Raw genomic sequence first — 17,752 nt, 5'->3', positions numbered from 1 at the left:
CATAAATTCAGGTTGCATTGCATCCCCGAAACACAAGGCCCAAGTCAGTTGCCAAAAATACCTTTCATGAACCATCCGCTGCCAAATCAAATCCCTTCAAACTCATCTCCAGTTATGAATCCAACGAATACATTGAACATTGTCAACTAGATGCAAAATGTTCACCTCATTTTAATGATCTTCTGATGGTCCATCACAGTTGACAGTTCTATGGATATACGGCAATTTGAGAAAGAACAAACTGAGTAGCCACCATCCATATGCATCTTACATGTGTCTCATCAACTACCGGACAATTGGAAGAAAGATCGTTTGCGAGAGATGGTTACTGAGGTACATAAGCATATCCAATTATCCATATGTTGTATTACAACTTCGAACAGGTTACGTTCCTTGGTTTTTCTAAGGAGTTCATATATATATATATATATATATATATATAGAGAGAGAGAGAGAGAGGCACACACACACACACACAAATACCAGTTCCTTTGGACTAACGGGTTGTAATATTTGACCTTGCCTTTTCTTAAATTTTATGCAACGATTAAATTCTTAACCTGTATTTTTTCCCAATTTGAATAAAGCTGTTAGCTTGATCATTTGCAACGATGATTAAACTCTTAAGCTCTTTCAAGGATTATTAAATATGTTTGTATATTTCTACTTATTTTGCACGACATTAGGAATTTGCTAATTTGGCTGGCATTATTCTAAATTGCACTTTTATATTTGGTGAATGTTCTAGTTTAAATTATTGCTTCATTGTTGATGGATTAAATGCAAAATATACATATCTTTAATAAAGAGTAGAGATACCGATTTTGATTCTTTCCCGGGCATGCATGTTTGCTGGTAATAAATAAAATAGACACAATATAACTAACTATATTTAATTTAATATACTAGGTAGCTAAACAGGATTACACAATATAACTATATTTAATTTAATACACTAGGTAGCTAAACAGGATTACACAATATAGGTAGCTAAAGAGGATTACACAATAGCTAGGAGAACTGCTCCGGTACTCCTCTTTCTGAAAATTGCACACGTCTGACCTACTTCGGATGATCCAAAATAGCAAGACAGATAGATCAATCAACCCATGCATGAAAGGTAGAGGATGTCAAGAATGAGGCGCTAGAACAGACTGGCCCGCAGGCTGGAAACCTGACACCGCTTGGCTACTTTTCGAAAGCAGATCGATGGAAGTTGCTTGAACGAGGAACTCACCATGAATCCACTAATTGCTGCTGCTTCCGTTATTGCTGCTGGATTGGCCGTAGGGCTTGCTTCTATTGGGCCTGGAGTTGGTCAAGGTACTGCTGCAGGACAAGCTGTAGAAGGCGAGACAGCCAGAAGCAGAAGGGAAAATACGAGGTACTTTATTGCTTAGTCTAGCTTTGATTTCAACATCTGCGTTTAAAGACCATGCTTTTCATTTCCGTCCTGCCCACTACCATTAGTTAGGCATTTAAGCTCAGACCAGCCCTACCTTCCTACTAGAAGATCAAAATATGAATACACCAATATGGCCTTATAGTCACAGAACAGAGACATCATGCAGACCTTCTGGCCAGAGATATAAAATTACTTAGAATAAGAAGTTCATGTTTTATAGACAAGTAAGATAACAAGTTAAGTAATACGAATCCATACTAGGAAAATGTGAGTCCTAGGCACTGGAATTGGTTCTCTTCTCCCTAATCCCTATTACCCTTTCCATCCTCAAGTGTTACTTTCCTATTACCTATCTCCTCTGCTTCGGCTCCTTTCCCAAAGGATCACCCCCTCTTCTTCCAAGCAAGACTACGGAGCAATCAATAAAACGGGTATGCGACGGAATGAATATAGGTTGTTTTTGAAGAAAGCAAAGGATTTCGAGGAACTACATCCGAAGCTTGTTCGATTGACCCGATACCGAGCCCTTATCTTTTCAGAAGATGTGCAACGAAGGATAGCCTTGCTTTTGGTTTTTCAGTCAACCAGTAGTAGATACAGGAGGAGGTGCTATTAGAGAAGAATTAGTTGATTTGGAATACCCTTCGCTTGCTTTGTCAAGGGAACGGTTGACTTTTCGAAGATAGTATAGTATTTGGAAGGAAATGCCCATGATCAGTTATCCCTAGCGAAGCGAATCATTCCCTAGCGCTAGCTAATAATTATAGGTAGGATACGAGCTATTAATACGATAGAGATATTCCTAGACCTTTTCCGAGCTATAGACGTTCTTCCCCGGCTTATCCAAGATCCAGATCCGGGAACGGTTTCCTACCCAACGCTAGCTCTGTTGAGACACATTCCTACCTAACGCAAGCATATTATCCTCGAGCGTAGCAAGCTATTCCTATCCTACTCTGCTTCCTAAGGGAAATGGGATTAATGCATGCTATCTGGTTACGGCAAATAGCCTACTTCCGGTACAGCACCTTCAAGGGCACCCTCTTTTGTTATTCAATAGGAGGATTAGAATGAGGATTCGTCAGCATCTGGGGCCGAAGAGAAAGAGGTTATTTCCTTTGCTTCGAGTTCCTTCCTCTGCTAAGGCTTTGGTTGAATCGTATTGACTACGAAAGGTACGGTGTAGGTTCCCACGATCTTTCCTACGATTTCTACGAATAGATGACTACGACTAACGCAAGAGGGATTCCTGCGACTAACGCTAGAGCAAAGGGAAAGGACAATGAAGTAGCAATAAACAGATTGAAGAGCTATTAGTATAGCTAGTATTAATTAAACAATTAGTTAGTTTGGGAAGACTGCTTTGCCTGGATGGGATGTGCGAGACTGGAGTAGGGTTACGGGACGGGTCTCCGAGTTGAACCTGTGTTTTGTGATGACATACCTTTCCTTTATAAAGTATTTACCGGATTCGCTAGTAAACAAGAGAGGGTCCAGGGAGAAACAAGTTTCGGGACAGACAATAGTGGGGAAGTAGGCAATTCAGCTCCCATCCGGATTACATGAATTTCGAGTTGGCAACTAACATCTCCACAAGCTCGAGCTCATAACGTATACGAATGGCGAATGGTTCGATTGAAGTTGAAGTTTTGGGGTTTGACTACGCCTTCCGAGGCGAAATACGATTTATCGCAATTCAAATCTATTAAAGTATAGTGATAGTTCACACATTAGCAATTAGCACTGCCTCAAAGCAAACATAGGAACTAGGGAGTTCATCGATAGACTTTCCCTTTAGTTTCGTACTTCCCTGTTTCGGATTTGCATATGTCTTGTTTCGCAATAGTTGTAGAGAAAGTCCATCCCTCAATCACGGGACAATCCTCCACTCTAGGGCAAAGGTACTTCCAAAGCAGACAAGGTTCATCTATGCATGAAAGGAATGAAACAAATTCAATAGATTCAATAGGGTCATCCCCACCGAGATCGGTACCTATCTAGATCCCCAGCTTCGACAAGGCGTCCTCCTTCGCATTTTGCGACCATTCCCACGAGGACTACGATTCAGATTATCTAATGTCATCCCCAAACATAATTACACCTCTTAAGAGGAAGGGATGGCCCTCTATCCGGTGTGGGTTCCTACGAATTATTGTATGGTTTCGTCATAGCTGATAGCCGCTTTCCGATTGATTCCTAGTCACCTCTGCCCTTGCTTTTTGTTATTCCATAGGGGTATGGATTGAAGTAATCACTAATCCAGGAAAGATGGATCTTTAGCTAGCTCTATGGCAAAGCCAATACGCCATGTATCAAAACAATAGGGATAGGGGTAATTGTATACCACCTACGAATAGGAATATCCTGGGTTTAGTAATAAATCTAATTTCATCAATTCTAAGCACGGTAACGGCAGTGCTCCTATCCAACGGCCGGGGATCTATTCGATTTATCAATTTGCTAATGCCGAAAAGCTTAGGTTGTTATTTCATCGTCTTGCGCTAAAAAGGCACCCTCCTATTATGCTAAGGCCAGGGACGGATAACGGCAAAGCGGAACAGCAATAGCGAAAGCAGGTACAGTAACGGCGCTATCCCTAAGCGGCTATGGCGAATCAAAATAGAGAAATTTAGAGCGTTGCGAATTTCCTTCTAAGGAAAGATCCTACCAATCACGGCTTCCTAGCTTAGGGCACCTTCCTTGCTCCTCAGTGGATAGCACTTTCTTTCGATAAATTGGCAGGGACTGCGTACCATTAAAGGGAGTCAGTGGGCACCGTAAGTAGTAATCGAGAACTTGATGAACATACCAACCAGTATGTGAATCCGTAAAACAAGTGGAGGAAGAGAGGCTATATCTAGCTTTCCCTGCCTGGTGAGCCCGTTCACCTAGTCTTTCCATGCTTTCAGTGGCATATGACTATCTGAATGCCATATACCAATCTCAATCCTCCAGCTAATAACCTATCACACACAGTGTGATATCTCCCTTTTCTCCATCTGCAGAAACTCCCTTCCCTATGTGACTTCAGCTTTCACCGGATGCGGAATTCTCGTTTTGTAAAGATCTCCTTGGCTTATTATTTCTCATGTCTCTATATAGGTATTCTTGTGTCTCTGCTCTGTTGAGCCTTATCCTGCGTCTGCCTATAAATACTAAACTGCTTCACAATGCGGAAGAAGAATTAGGTGTTAATGAAAGCCTTGGTTACTTATTTCTTTTTTTCGGATAGACTCTCAGATTAGTTCCTTTCAATAACAACCATTGCCTACCTACCATCCTTCGTCGTTTGGTTGAAAGACATAGACCATCCTATACTTACTTACTTACCGTATCGCCTTCAGTCTGAGAAAGTTCGTTTCTCGATCCGCATTGTCAAAAGCTGCATTCACATGTACTTCATTCCTCTCAGCAAATTGCACGGTGCTAACAAGCTTGTGAAACAAAGCCGCATTGCTATACCCATCCAAAACTATATATAGGAGGTTCTAGGTTTAGTTTAGCCCTTAGTTAGGCCCTTCTCCATGACATCAAGCCGCTCTCCATCCAAACCAACAAGAATAGATCGTTGACCCACAGCTACCACCTAGAAATAGCTGATTATGTAGCGGCGCTTTGCTTGCTTTTCTGAATTGACTTCCAAACTATTAATGAAAAAAAGAATTCAATAGAATTGAAGTGAAAGAAATAAGTAGCGGCGCTTTGCTTGCTTGGAAACGAAGTAGCAGATTTTTGAGTAGTCTTTTCTTGGATGGTAACTATTCAAACAGAGCTAGCCCTCTTTCTTGATACCTATGTACTGTCCACATATAGTACTGTTTCATGAAAAACCAATAGGCATTCTACACAGAGAACAATTCAAAGCTGACTACCATATACTACTGTCCCTGCTTTACCTGCTGTCCAAGTAAGTACTAATTTCGAATGCGAGGTTGCGTAGCAAAGCTACAAGCCGAAAGTAAAGAATGAACTGAGTTAACTAGCTGGTAGCACTGTCCTACTTGTCTATTCGTTCCAACTATTCTATTTGTTTGCTTGCTGGAACAAGGGAATATAGGGCTGATGAGCTGTCCAAGTAGAAGTAGCTTTCCTACTAGTTGTTCCAACTAACCAACAAGCACCGGATTGAGCTGGCCAGAAGCCTCAATAGTATATATATATATATATATATATATATATATATATATATATATATATATATATATATATATATATATATATATATATATATATCTTGTTTGCTCGTTCGAAGCTGTCCAAGACAACTGAGCTATATCTTTTCGTTACACTAGCCAGCCCGGAGCCGAAATGAATTATATATCTTTCCATGGCTGTAACTACTAGTCATTCTACCCCTTAGATTAGAACACCTAGTAAAACTACTAGTCCTGGTCGATACACCTACTCGTTTCATTGCAACTGTCCAATAAGCTAGGGTCGGGCATGTCCAAAGAAGAATGTACCTGGGTCGGTAGCGAGGAAGTAAACTAGTGCTTTCCAACTGAGCTGGATACATCATAGTCCTGGATACATACATATAGCAGGGGTTGCTCGCCTTGTTGAAACTAGTCCCCTTGCTGGCTCGGAAGCACCAGACCTATTCGTTTCACTCGAGAAAGTCATTTGCTTCACCGGTTCGATATGCGATATCAAAATCCTTTCCTTCCACGGATGCGACTAAAAAGAGAGTAGCTTCTCCTGCTTGCCTTGTTGAAACTAGTCATTCTGTTTCTACTGTGGCTGGTTTATTGGCTGCTCCAACTGTCCAATCTGTCCCAACAGAGTTAGGCATTCCTTCTGAGCTGGCTAGGGAGTCAATAGCAAGACCGGGTACAACAAGCCTATTAGAGAATGAAGTAGCTCGAGTTCGGGGTTATCTCTCCTTTACGAAATAGAGGTTCACTTCGACTTTACTACTTTCCAGCCAACGCACTCTACTCAAATTGAAGGAAATTGTTTGGCCCCTATTCTATTTATTTATTAAGGGAGGGTACTCATAACGTTGAATCACTGTTTTTCTTTCCTAATGTTCATCTCAAGTTGGCTTCGACATCTGGTTATCCAGCAATCTCCTCCTTTTCGATCGCTTGCTCTCATGCTTGCAACCGATGATTCACTTGTTTAACCTAACCTTGAGGAATCACTTCGCTCAGATGAAAGGCAAACGAGCTTTTCGGAAGGGCTTGTCTTGTCCTCCCGTTGGTTGCATCGCTCGTGCTCCCTATCGAGGGATCACTCGCTCTTCTCCCTCTGGTCGGTGCTCAAGGAAAAGCAAATTCTAAATGATCTAAATGATCTCTCTCTACGAAGTTTGATTTCACTTAGGATGTGGCAACCATGCTCAAGTTTAGGTCTTGATTCAATGGTCCAATGCAGCACCAGAGGATGCAACTTGGGAAGATGCTTCTTATATTCATAAACAGTTTCCCGCCTTTCTAGCTCAACCCTTTCTCCTAACTCCATTCATTCCTTATTTTGGAAGAAAAAAGATGATAACACTTCAAAAGACAAAGATGAGAGCACTGGTGATTCAGTAAGTTGACTACTTTGTTCGCACTTTCTATTTGCGTAAGAAAAGTATTCTCCTTTCCCTCCTCCAACTGCCAAAGTTCACTAGCGCGAAAGAAAAATAGATGGATTGAGCGACGGGACATTAACCTGGATTTAGCCCTCCTCTCTACTATCTACTGGCTAGACCTCAGTTTAGAGCAAAGCGTGAACTCTGCTTCTAACCATCAATAAGATTGACTCGAACAAGACTGGCTTCCGATGAAAGTGAAAGGCAGGAGCTCTTGTATAAAAAAAACATCCTTTTCTTTGGGTATCTCGAATGCCAGTTCGAGGCTTTTAGGTCTTGATCGAGAGTGCTTCCTTTCGTGCCTTGGTTAGCCGGAACTAGAAATGCCGGGACTATGGGGAAGGGTCCCTCGGGCGAGATGGCTAAGCGTGTACGACGAATTCTGTCTATCTGAAGATCTAAGAAAGGCGCTGATTACAGCTCTGTCCTTGGATGGACCATAGGCCTGATGCTAGGAGAGTGTAGTTCGAGCATTCTATTGTGTGCTCGATCCGTGATACGCAAAGCAATCTCCTGTTTACTATTGATCTAATGACAGTTGATTGAGACTTGCCATTGTCGTCTTTCGAAAGCGAACTCTTATCTGGTTTCACTCGGGTTCTCCTGTCGACGGGAAGTGCTCGGTTCGAATAACTTCTGTTTCCGTACCGGGATCAGCAGGAGGGGAATTTTAGGTTCTTGGTCCTCTGCGAAATAAGTCCGCCAGCTTGCTCTTTTCGTGCATGACAGGTGCTCATTCTTTCGAATGGTGGTGTTGCCACTAACCTTTTTACCTGGGAATCAGTGGAATTCAAATCCCTTCGGACCTTGCTCGACACAGTCCTTAGTATGATGCCGATCTCTTAGGATGGACCGAGTGAGAAGAAAAGCAAAGAGCACAGTGCTAGAGCCAACAGGCATTAAGGAAAAGAGTGCTATAAGAGCTAAAGTAAAGCACAGTGCGAAGGAATGCATTTTCTTTTTAGAAGGGCAGAGAGTGGGGGAGGAATGATTCTCAGAAAAAGGGTAGGGTTAGGGTATTGGTCCAGTTAGCTCGGAAGCTTTGACCCGGTATCAATCCCGGTTCCAGGAAGACTCCATTCAGAAAATGAATCCTAGGTCCTACTCGGGCCGGTCTTATTCAATTAAACCGAGAAGGGCAGGGGGGAAGGTAGGCTTCCTCAAAAGTCATTTGATCTAGAAGAGACCAAGGAAAAGGCTTAGATAGATGAAGCGGAAGAAGGAACAAGGCTTGAAGGCGGATTAGCAAGGGAATGAATCTGATGAAGCTGTTCCTCCGCTAGAATAAGGGGGGCATGATCGCTGATTTGACCAGGCAGACCAGATGAGCGAGATTGATTGAAAGCGCTGTGCCAACTTGCTTACAAGATTTTGAGACTATAGTAAATCCTCTTCATAAGTTATTTCGTACAGGCTATTCAAGGTCTATTGGCTTTATTGCTTATGTGGTACTTCGACCGCGAAGCCTCGCTTATGCACCGAGAAAGATCGTAGATAGGAAAGATCTGTTATGCACCAACGATGGCCCCTTCTCTTTACCTTTATCGTCTCATACCTCAGTCCATTGCTAGCTTGAATGCTGTCTCTCTTCTTCTTTGCTCGCGAAAGTGAATAAGAGGACGACCCACTGGGGGAGGATGGAATGAGTCGGCAAGGGGATCAACAATCTTCTTTCAGTAAAGGCCCACACATTCTCCTTAATATTGGGATAAAAGGACTCTGAAGAAGGAAACTCTCTTCCCGTCTTGCGTAACTGACCACTGCAAATCAAGTCGAAAGTGCTTATATGCTTAACACGTTTTTGTCTCAATGACAGGCCGCTCGAACATTGTCTGATTTTTTTTGAAGAGACTCGATCTTATGTATCTACTTATTGTCTTTTTGCCTTTGCTCGGTAGTTCCGTAGCCGGTTTTTTCGGACGTTTTCTAGGATCTGAAGGAACCGCTATAATGACCACCACGTGCGTTTCATTTTCTTCGATCTTATCTTTGATTGCTTTTTATGAAGTCGCACTGGGAGCTAGTGCTTGCTATCTCAGAATAGCTCCATGGATCTCATCGGAAATGTTTGATGCTTCTTGGGGCTTCTTTGGCGACCGTGAAGTCACCGGATGAATTGCCGAGTAGATAGATCTGATCCGGACGCTGCAGTTGTTCCGCGGTGATACGGACTCGACCCGCTCCTACCCACCCTAGGGTATCATAGCATGTCGGGAATCGAGGGGGGACATACTGGACGTAACAACTCCTGTCGGTTGGGGGCTCTGCCGCCCTGCCTTTCGATCGATACACAGTTGAGGAGGCCGATCACGAACGTGACAGGTGTGGGAGCGATCCTGGGAAGGCAAGGCTAAGACGGCGCCTTGCATATGGGTAGCAAGAGGGCAGTTATGCCCCGATGGTGGGGCCTTATGGGGAAGGGCCCAGCCCAATAGGGACAGCACACCCCCCACTTTAAGCGCATTTCTGTATTGACTGAATAACTCTATCTAAGGGTGACGTCGGTGGAACCGGTGAACCACGCGAGCTGGTTAGATGCGTGGGGCAGAGGGCTCGTAGTACCCCCCTTTTCTTGATCCAGCCTTTTCTTCGCTTCGGTAGTTAATCACCTAAAATCCAAGGGGGTCTGGCCTGCGCGCCATACCTATACCCATACAGTGCCAGGCAGGCGGTGGACTCATTTTTGGGTTAGGGAAGGGAAGAAGGGGCCTAAGCACGACAGATGACGTACAGTTGAGTGGCAAAGGAAAGCGAGACCGTACTTCTTTTGCTAGGCCTGTTCTTAAATAAGCATAAGGTTCCCGCAGAAGATCAAGTTGGTGAGCCGTGTGATGGGAAACCTTCCCGCACGGTTCGGAGAGCACTGAAGACGAATGAGAGGTTCACCACCACATCATTGCAAGGGGAGCTCGCTCGATTCGCAGATTGGTCTGACTCATAATTCACTTTTGACTCCATGTTTGATAGCCTGACCGTAGTGATGTTAATTGTGGTTACATTCATAAGTAGCTTGGTCCATCTTTATTCCATTTCATATATGTCTGAGGATCCGCATAGCCCTCGATTTATGTGTTATTTATCCATTTTTACTTTTTTTATGCTAATGTTGGTGACTGGAGATAACTTTCTTCAATTATTCCTGGGATGGGAGGGAGTAGGTCTTGCTTCATATTTGTTAATTCATTTCTGGTTTACACGACTTCAGGCGGATAAAGCAGCTATAAAAGCTATGCTTGTCAATCGAGTAGGTGATTTTGGATTAGCTCTTGGGATTTTTGGTTGTTTTACTCTCTTTCAAGCAGTAGACTTTTCAACCATTTTTGCTTGTGCTAGTGCTCCCAGAAATGAATGGATTTTTTGCAATATGAGATTTAATGCCATAACTCTGATTTGTATTTTACTTTTTATTGGTGCAGTTGGGAAATCTGCACAGATAGGATTGCATACTTGGTTACCCGATGCAATGGAGGGTCCCACTCCAGTATCTGCTTTGATTCATGCAGCTACTATGGTCACTGCTGGCGTTTTCATGATAGCAAGGTGCTCCCCTTTATTTGAATACTCACCTACGGCTTTGATTGTTATTACTTTTGCAGGAGCTATGATGTCATTCCTTGCGGCAACCACTGGAATATTACAGAACGATCTAAAGAGGGTCATAGCTTATTCAACTTGCAGTCAATTAGGCTATATGATCTTTGCTTGCGGCATCTCTAACTATTCGGTTAGCGTCTTTCACTTAATGAATCACACGTTTTTCAAAGCATTACTCTTCCTGAGTGCGGGTTCGATGATTCATGCCATGTCGGATGAGCAAGATATGCGGAAGATGGGGGGGCTTGCCTCCTCCTTTCCTTTGACCTATGCCATGATGCTCATGGGCAGCTTATCTCTTATTGGATTTCCTTTTCTAACTGGATTTTATTCCAAAGATGTGATCTTAGAGCTCGCTTACACAAAGTATACCATCAGTGGGAACTTTGCTTTCTGGTTGGGAAGTGTCTCTGTCCTTTTCACTTCTTATTACTCCTTTCATTTACTATTTCTAACATTTCTAGTACCAACTAATTCATTCGGGCGAGACAGATTACGATGTCATGATGCGCCCATTCCTATGGCCATTCCTTTAATACTTTTGGCTCTTGGGGGTCTCTTTGTAGGATACTTGGCCAAAGTGTGACCTGTTAGCCCATAAGTCAGTACTATGACGAAGCGGTTGTTGCTCACCCGATACGATCGTACGAAGTCACAATTTACCCAACACGATCATCCGGGGTGAACAAGAATTGGGGATCGGATGCGGGCGAAATTCCCACCAATGGCTGAGATGTTCAGTCGACTCCCTCCCCCTTTGTGAGGGTCTAGACCCCTACGAGTGAGCAGAAAAGGGAGGAGGAAAGAGGCCCTGGTGAACCGTCATAATAAGTGAACAAGTGTAAGCTTTGCTGCCCGACAGTATGGAGTACTGACCACATCGAGGGACAGGCCCTGAAGCGAAGGACAGGAATGAGCGGAATCAATGTGTTCCAATTTCTGGCCTTGCACCGACCATCCAACGGACCATGGACTAAACGGCCACTGCCTGAAAGGACTATGCTATGTCCAGGGGACCGCCGCCCTCCACAAGGTACATCTTGCGCCTATGGGCCGCTATAACTATCCAAGAAGACACTCGAAAAAGGATGGATAAACAAACCTACCCGGTGGACTATCGAGCTACAAGTCCTACGACACAGGAGCGGGATTCTCTAAAAAGCCAAGGTCATGGGTGGCCAAGAGGGCCCACTTGGAGACTTGGGATCTCAGCAGGAAATGTGAAGGTTGCTTAAAGCCGGCCGATAGGCGAAAGAGAATCAAAAAGTTTTGTTCTGATCTGAGTAGGCTCAACATAGGGAATACCCTAACCCTGGGAACCGGGGCATATAAATCCGCTTATGGCATTCACCCAAGCATACAGAGACAGATGGAATGAAAGAAAGAAAAAGTAGCTCCGCAGCTCACCCAGAAGAAGAAAGACCCGCCGCTAACCTAACGATTTGGAAATCCCTGGTGGGCTGGGCCTGAAAGACAAGTGTGTGTGGATTTCTACATCCTCGTCTTTACCTTAAGACACAACTCTTCTCTTTCTCGGTCAAATGACTTGCGATAGTCTACCTTGAGTAGGACCATAGGGATCTTATGTTTGTGGCGAAAGATAAGTGGTTCTGTCACAACCAATAAAGTTTCTATGAGTGAGCGACCCTTGATAAACGCCGATTGATACGTGTCAATGTCAATAAGTGGATGAGTGTTGTTAAAGACAATGTTTGTTCCTCTTCTTTGAAACGATTTTGATGAATCTCGAAATGATACTGATTGGCCTGAAATCCTCGACGGTGTTGGCATCTTTTTTCTTTGGGAGGAGAGTGATGGATGCCTGGGTTAGCCTCCAAACATAAAGGCCATTGCTATGAAAGAGCTGCAAGAGAGAAAGCAGTTGCGGGTGGATGATGTCCCAGAAGGCTTGGATTACACAGATTCTACCAGAGGATGTTGAGATGCTCCCATTGCAACTTACTGATGGAGAAGAACTGGAGAGCTCAGCTAGAGCTGGAGGAGGTGGTAGTACCAGTTCCCTACTGGTACCAGTGGTGGCTTGATCACTTCAAATTGGAGGGACTATTGGGCCAAATTCCCATACTGTAAAAAAAGGTTTTCTTTTCTGATATATCGGAGCAGAGGCCGCCAGGTTGAAGCTTTAGTGCCTTGTAGATGTCAAATAGGCTTATAAAGGCCACACCTCCTTCTTTGATGAGCTTGCACTACGGTCTCAACTTGAGCCAACAAGGACTCTCTCTAGAAAAGTATGCTCGTAGTTCCAGACCTGCAATCAGTTGCAATACAAATCGTTTTCAATAAAAAATAAGAGAAATGAATGAAACATTTATATATATACATATGTACTTATGATATATAAAATCACCGTCAGTGCAAAAGAGCATCCAGAAATGCTTGGGCAGCCACTCTTCCCAGTAGTTGTCTGGTTTTGTACTGTTTGGGCCACCTCTTGCAAATTCTTTAAGGTGAGTATGTTCACCGCTGGACCCCAAGCATACTGCTAAAGCTCGTCAAGGTTTTAAACATAGTCCCAGAGAAACATAGGCCAACACGAATCATCACGAGTTCAAATCCTTTCCGCAAAGCCTTGATCCCGGCTTTCCAAAACAAAAATTCTTAGATTGCCTTGTTTGTCCACTTAAGCCGTGGGTGGTACCTCTGCTTCTAAGCGCTCGGTATGATCGGCATTGGAAAAGAAGTGGATTTTTTAGAACATCTACTTGATTTGAATGTTCCGTTTCTGAAAACCAATGATAAAATGTAGGTTAGCAATCCGAAAGGTCAGGAAATCTAACTAATTAATTATTTTTTCTCTTGATTTCCACGTGAGCCCAGCCTGTCCAGCCCAGCCCGTGTCCAGGTCTAACTCCCAGATCCTTTTTGTTCGGTGGTGGCCCCGTTTACTCGTCGAAGGAGACAACGGCAGACGCGAACCTCTCGCGCAGTGTGGAGGGGGTGAGCGGCTGCTTCATGTCCGCTTCAGGCGCCAGGAAGCGTCCTATTCGCTTAGCTGATAAGCCATGCCTGAAAGTATTATTGACTTATTTGTTATGAGAGAAAAATATTATTCGTTGGCTGAAAAAATACGGCTTATAAGCTAAGCGAACAGGGCGGAAGACACGTAGGGTGTGCACGACGGGACTCCCGGAGCTGCGCTTGTAGCGGTGTCCCCTGGTGCTTGAGACGAAGACTTGATGGCGATGAGCATGGAGCCGGTGCAGGTGCTATAGGCCCAGCTCCGGCGACATGGTACTGAACATAGACGAAGAGGTGACGGCGAGGAGTGTGTTGGCGCTTATGAAGAAGCAGTTGAAGAAGATGAAAATGACCATATAGCGGCACGCTCATCAAACTGTCGATGCTGAAGCCCGAGACGCTGGACTTGAGCCCGCCGGTGCCGAGCGTGATGAGGTAGAGGCACACGTACTGACATAATACAACACGTCCATCTGGAGCCCTGCGGCCTGTCGCATGGCCCAACCGCACCGCGGTGGCCGCAGCTGCCTCACCTCCGGCGACAAATGCAAGGAGCCACTTGCCTTGCGTGCGTGCATGGATCAAGATGACCTCACGGCATGCCGGAACTAGCTAGCAGCAATCGAGTTTGCATACCGAGAAGGTGAAAGCCAAAAGGAGAGCGTGCGTGGATCACGACTGGACATGAGCTAGGCTTGGATGGGCCGGCCCAAAGAGAGAAATAATTAAGAAAAATTAATTAGTAAGACAAGTTGCTTTGAGATCGGTGCAGTTTTTAAAAAGAGGAGTATCGGAGCAGTTGCCTAGCTATAGCTTATAAAAAGAACACAAAATTTGGAGGAACTTCTTGATTTAAGAAAAGCTTTCCCCTAGCTACTGCATTAATTAACTAAGGGTTAAGTCCAATTTACACCCTCCAACTTACAGCAAAGTTCGGATTTCAACCTCGAACTTCAAAACCGGACAACTTTGGCCCTCCAACTCTCGAAAAAGTTCAACTATCAACCTTCTGGGCGGTTTTGTGGGTGAACAGTAACTTTTGATATTTTCAGGAGTGTCAGAATTTTATATTATTTTTTCGAGCATCTTAACTTCCTCAAATGAAAAAACTCAAAACTACAAAGTTGCAGATCTCATCGAGGTCTACAATTTACATATAAAAATTATCTTTATCCGACATCGTATTGAAGGGTTTTCTATTTTTTGAAATTTGAGTCTCATCACGCGATAAAATATGGTGCTGAAATTTTATATTATTTTTTCGAGCATCTTACTGTCCTCAAATGAAAAAACTCAAAACTATAAAGTTATAGATCTCATCAAGGTCTACAATTTACATATAAAAATTATCTTCATCCGACATCGTATTGAAGGGTTTTCTATTTTTTGAAATTTGAGTCTCATCACGCGTGAAACAATGTTGTCGCGTGATGAGACTTAAATTTCAAAAAATAGAAAACCCTTCAATACGATGTCATATGAAGATAATTTTTATATGTAAATTGTATACCTCGATGATATCTACAACTTTGTAGTTTTGAGTTTTTTCATTTGAGGACAGTAAGATGCTCAAAAAAATAATATAAAATTTCAGCACCATATTTTATCGCGTGATGAGACTCAAATTTCAAAAAATAGAAAACCCTTCAATACTATGTCGGATGAAGATAATTTTTATATGTAAATTGTAGAACTCGACGAAATCTACAACTTTGTAGTTTTGAGTTTTTTCATTTGAGGACGTTAAGATGCTTGAAAAAATAATATAAAATTTCGGCGCCACCCAAAAATATCAAAAGTTACTGTTCACCCACAAAACCGCCCAGAAGGTTGAAAGTTGAACTTTTTCGAGAGTTGGAGGGCCAAAGTTGTCCGGTTTTGAAGTTCGAGGTTGAAATCCGAACTTTGCTGTAAGTTGGAGGGTGTAAATTGGACTTAACCCATTAACTAATAATGCCCTAGCTACTTCTCTACACACGCTGCCTTATATAGATATAGTAAATCTTAATGACCCTATCTAGATCTAGCTCATTGGTCGTCCCCGATGATCTCAAGCTCCTCGTAGGCGCGCCCGTTGGTGATGTACTGCAGTATCAGGTCATCTTCGTGCCGGTGGCTCTCGTTGATGATGGCGGCAGCCCTCTCGGTGGCTCGGATCAGCTGCCCATACCACTAGAAAACTGTACTCTGCCGAGTGCCTGATACTTTGCCAAGTGCAAAATATCGTGGCACTCGATAAAGCAATATTTTACCGAGTGTAGCACTCGGCAAAATTTTGCACTCGGCTAGGCACTCGGCAAAGTCAGGCGCTCGGCAAAATTTAGCCGGACCGTGACGGCGGCCACCTACCGTCAGATTTTGCTGAGTGCCAGCCATCAGGTACTCGGCAAAATTTATTTTCATTTTTTTTAAAAAAAAACTTTGCCGAGTGTCATCCTTGGGCACTCGGCAAAATGTTTTTTTTATTTTCTGAAAACAAATTTTGCCGAGTGCCTCCTGGGCCCGGCACTCGGCAAAGACATTTTTACCGAGTGCTCCCCATGGCACTCGGCAAAATATATATATATTTTTTGATTTTGGACCCAATTTTTTTTGTGTAGCCTTGTGACAGTATTTAAAGCTCTACTCTAAAATTTGGTGAAATTTTGACTTTTTTAGGTATATTTCATTAATTTATTTCGTTTCGTTGATTTTTTCAGCGTATTTCAAATTTGAACTGCAGGTCCATGGAATAATGGAATTTGGTCATCGAAAAATTGATATTCATGATATTTAGCGTATGTTGAGGCCGTATCCAGGGAGTCGCATGAAATCTCGAGCATCTCGTTGACGTAACATGTCGAGTTAGTTGCGGGAAAAGTAAATTTAAATTATATAAAATCCAAACGAAGTCCGAAAATCACGAAACTTGTGGAGGCATCGTGTTATCGCATGTGGAGGCTGTGGTAAAAAATTGAGAAGATTTCGAGCAAGTAGTGACGTCGGATGCCAAAAACCCAGACATCTCCACATGTGATCACTTCGTTTTTGGCATCCGACGTCACTACTTGCTCGAAATCTTCACAATTTTTACCACATCCTCCACATGAGATAACACGACGCCTCCACAAGTTTCGTGATTTTTGGACTTCGTTTGGATTTTATATAATTTAAATTTACTTTTCCCGCAACTAACTCGACATGTTACGTCAACGAGATGCTCAAGATTTCATGTGACTCCCTGGATACGGCCTCAACATACGCTAAATATCATGAATATCAATTTTTCGATGACCAAATTCCATTATTCCATGGACCTGCAGTTCAAATTTGAAATACGCTAAAAAAATCAACGAAACGAAATAAATTAATGAAATATACCTAAAAAAGTCAAAACTTCACCAAATTTTAGAGTAGAGCTTTAAATATTGTCACAAGGCTACACAAAAAAATTTGGGTCCAAAATCAAAAAATATATATATATTTTGCCGAGTGCCATGGGGAGCACTCGGTAAAAATGTCTTTGCCGAGTGCCGGGCCCAGGAGGCACTCGGCAAAATTTGTTTTCAGAAAATAAAAAAAATTGCCGAGTGCCCAAGGATGGCACTTGGCAAAGTTTTTTTTTTAAAAAAATGAAAACAAATTTTGCCGAGTGCCCGGCCCAGTGGGCACTCGGCAAAGAAAATCCAAAAAAAAAACGTCCGCGGCCTAAATGGCCCAACCGGCCCACCCTCACCCCTCCCTCCAAACCCTATCTTCAGCCGCCCGTGCCCCCGACCCCCGCACGCGCCGCGCCGCCGCCACCGCGCCGCCCGCCGCCGCAGCGCGCCTCCACGCAGCCCGCCCCCCGCAGCGCCGCCCGCCCGCCGCAGCGCCTCCAAGGGCGCCACCTCCCGCCCACGCGCGCCTCCGCGTGCGCCACCGCGCTCGCGCCGCCCGCCACAACGCCGCGCCCCCAGCCCATCCCCTTGGCCAGCGTAGGCCACCCCTCCCCTACCCATCGCCGCGGCCCCCGGCCATCCCCGTGGCCCGCCCCTCCCCAGCCTTGCCCGCGTCCGTCTTGGAAGGAGAAGGAGGAGGATGTACTAGGAAGAAGAAGAATGAAGAAGAAGAAGGAAGAAAAAGGAGGAAGAAGGAGAAGAAAAAGGAAGAAGAAGGAGAAGGAAGAAGGAGAAGGAGGAGAGGAAGGAGGAGGAGAAGGGGAGAGGGGGAGGAAG

This window comes from Miscanthus floridulus, chromosome 19 (assembly GCF_019320115.1).
Source record: "Miscanthus floridulus cultivar M001 chromosome 19, ASM1932011v1, whole genome shotgun sequence".
Lineage (NCBI taxonomy): Eukaryota > Viridiplantae > Streptophyta > Magnoliopsida > Poales > Poaceae > Miscanthus > Miscanthus floridulus.
Note: the sequence above shows the minus strand (reverse complement) of the source record.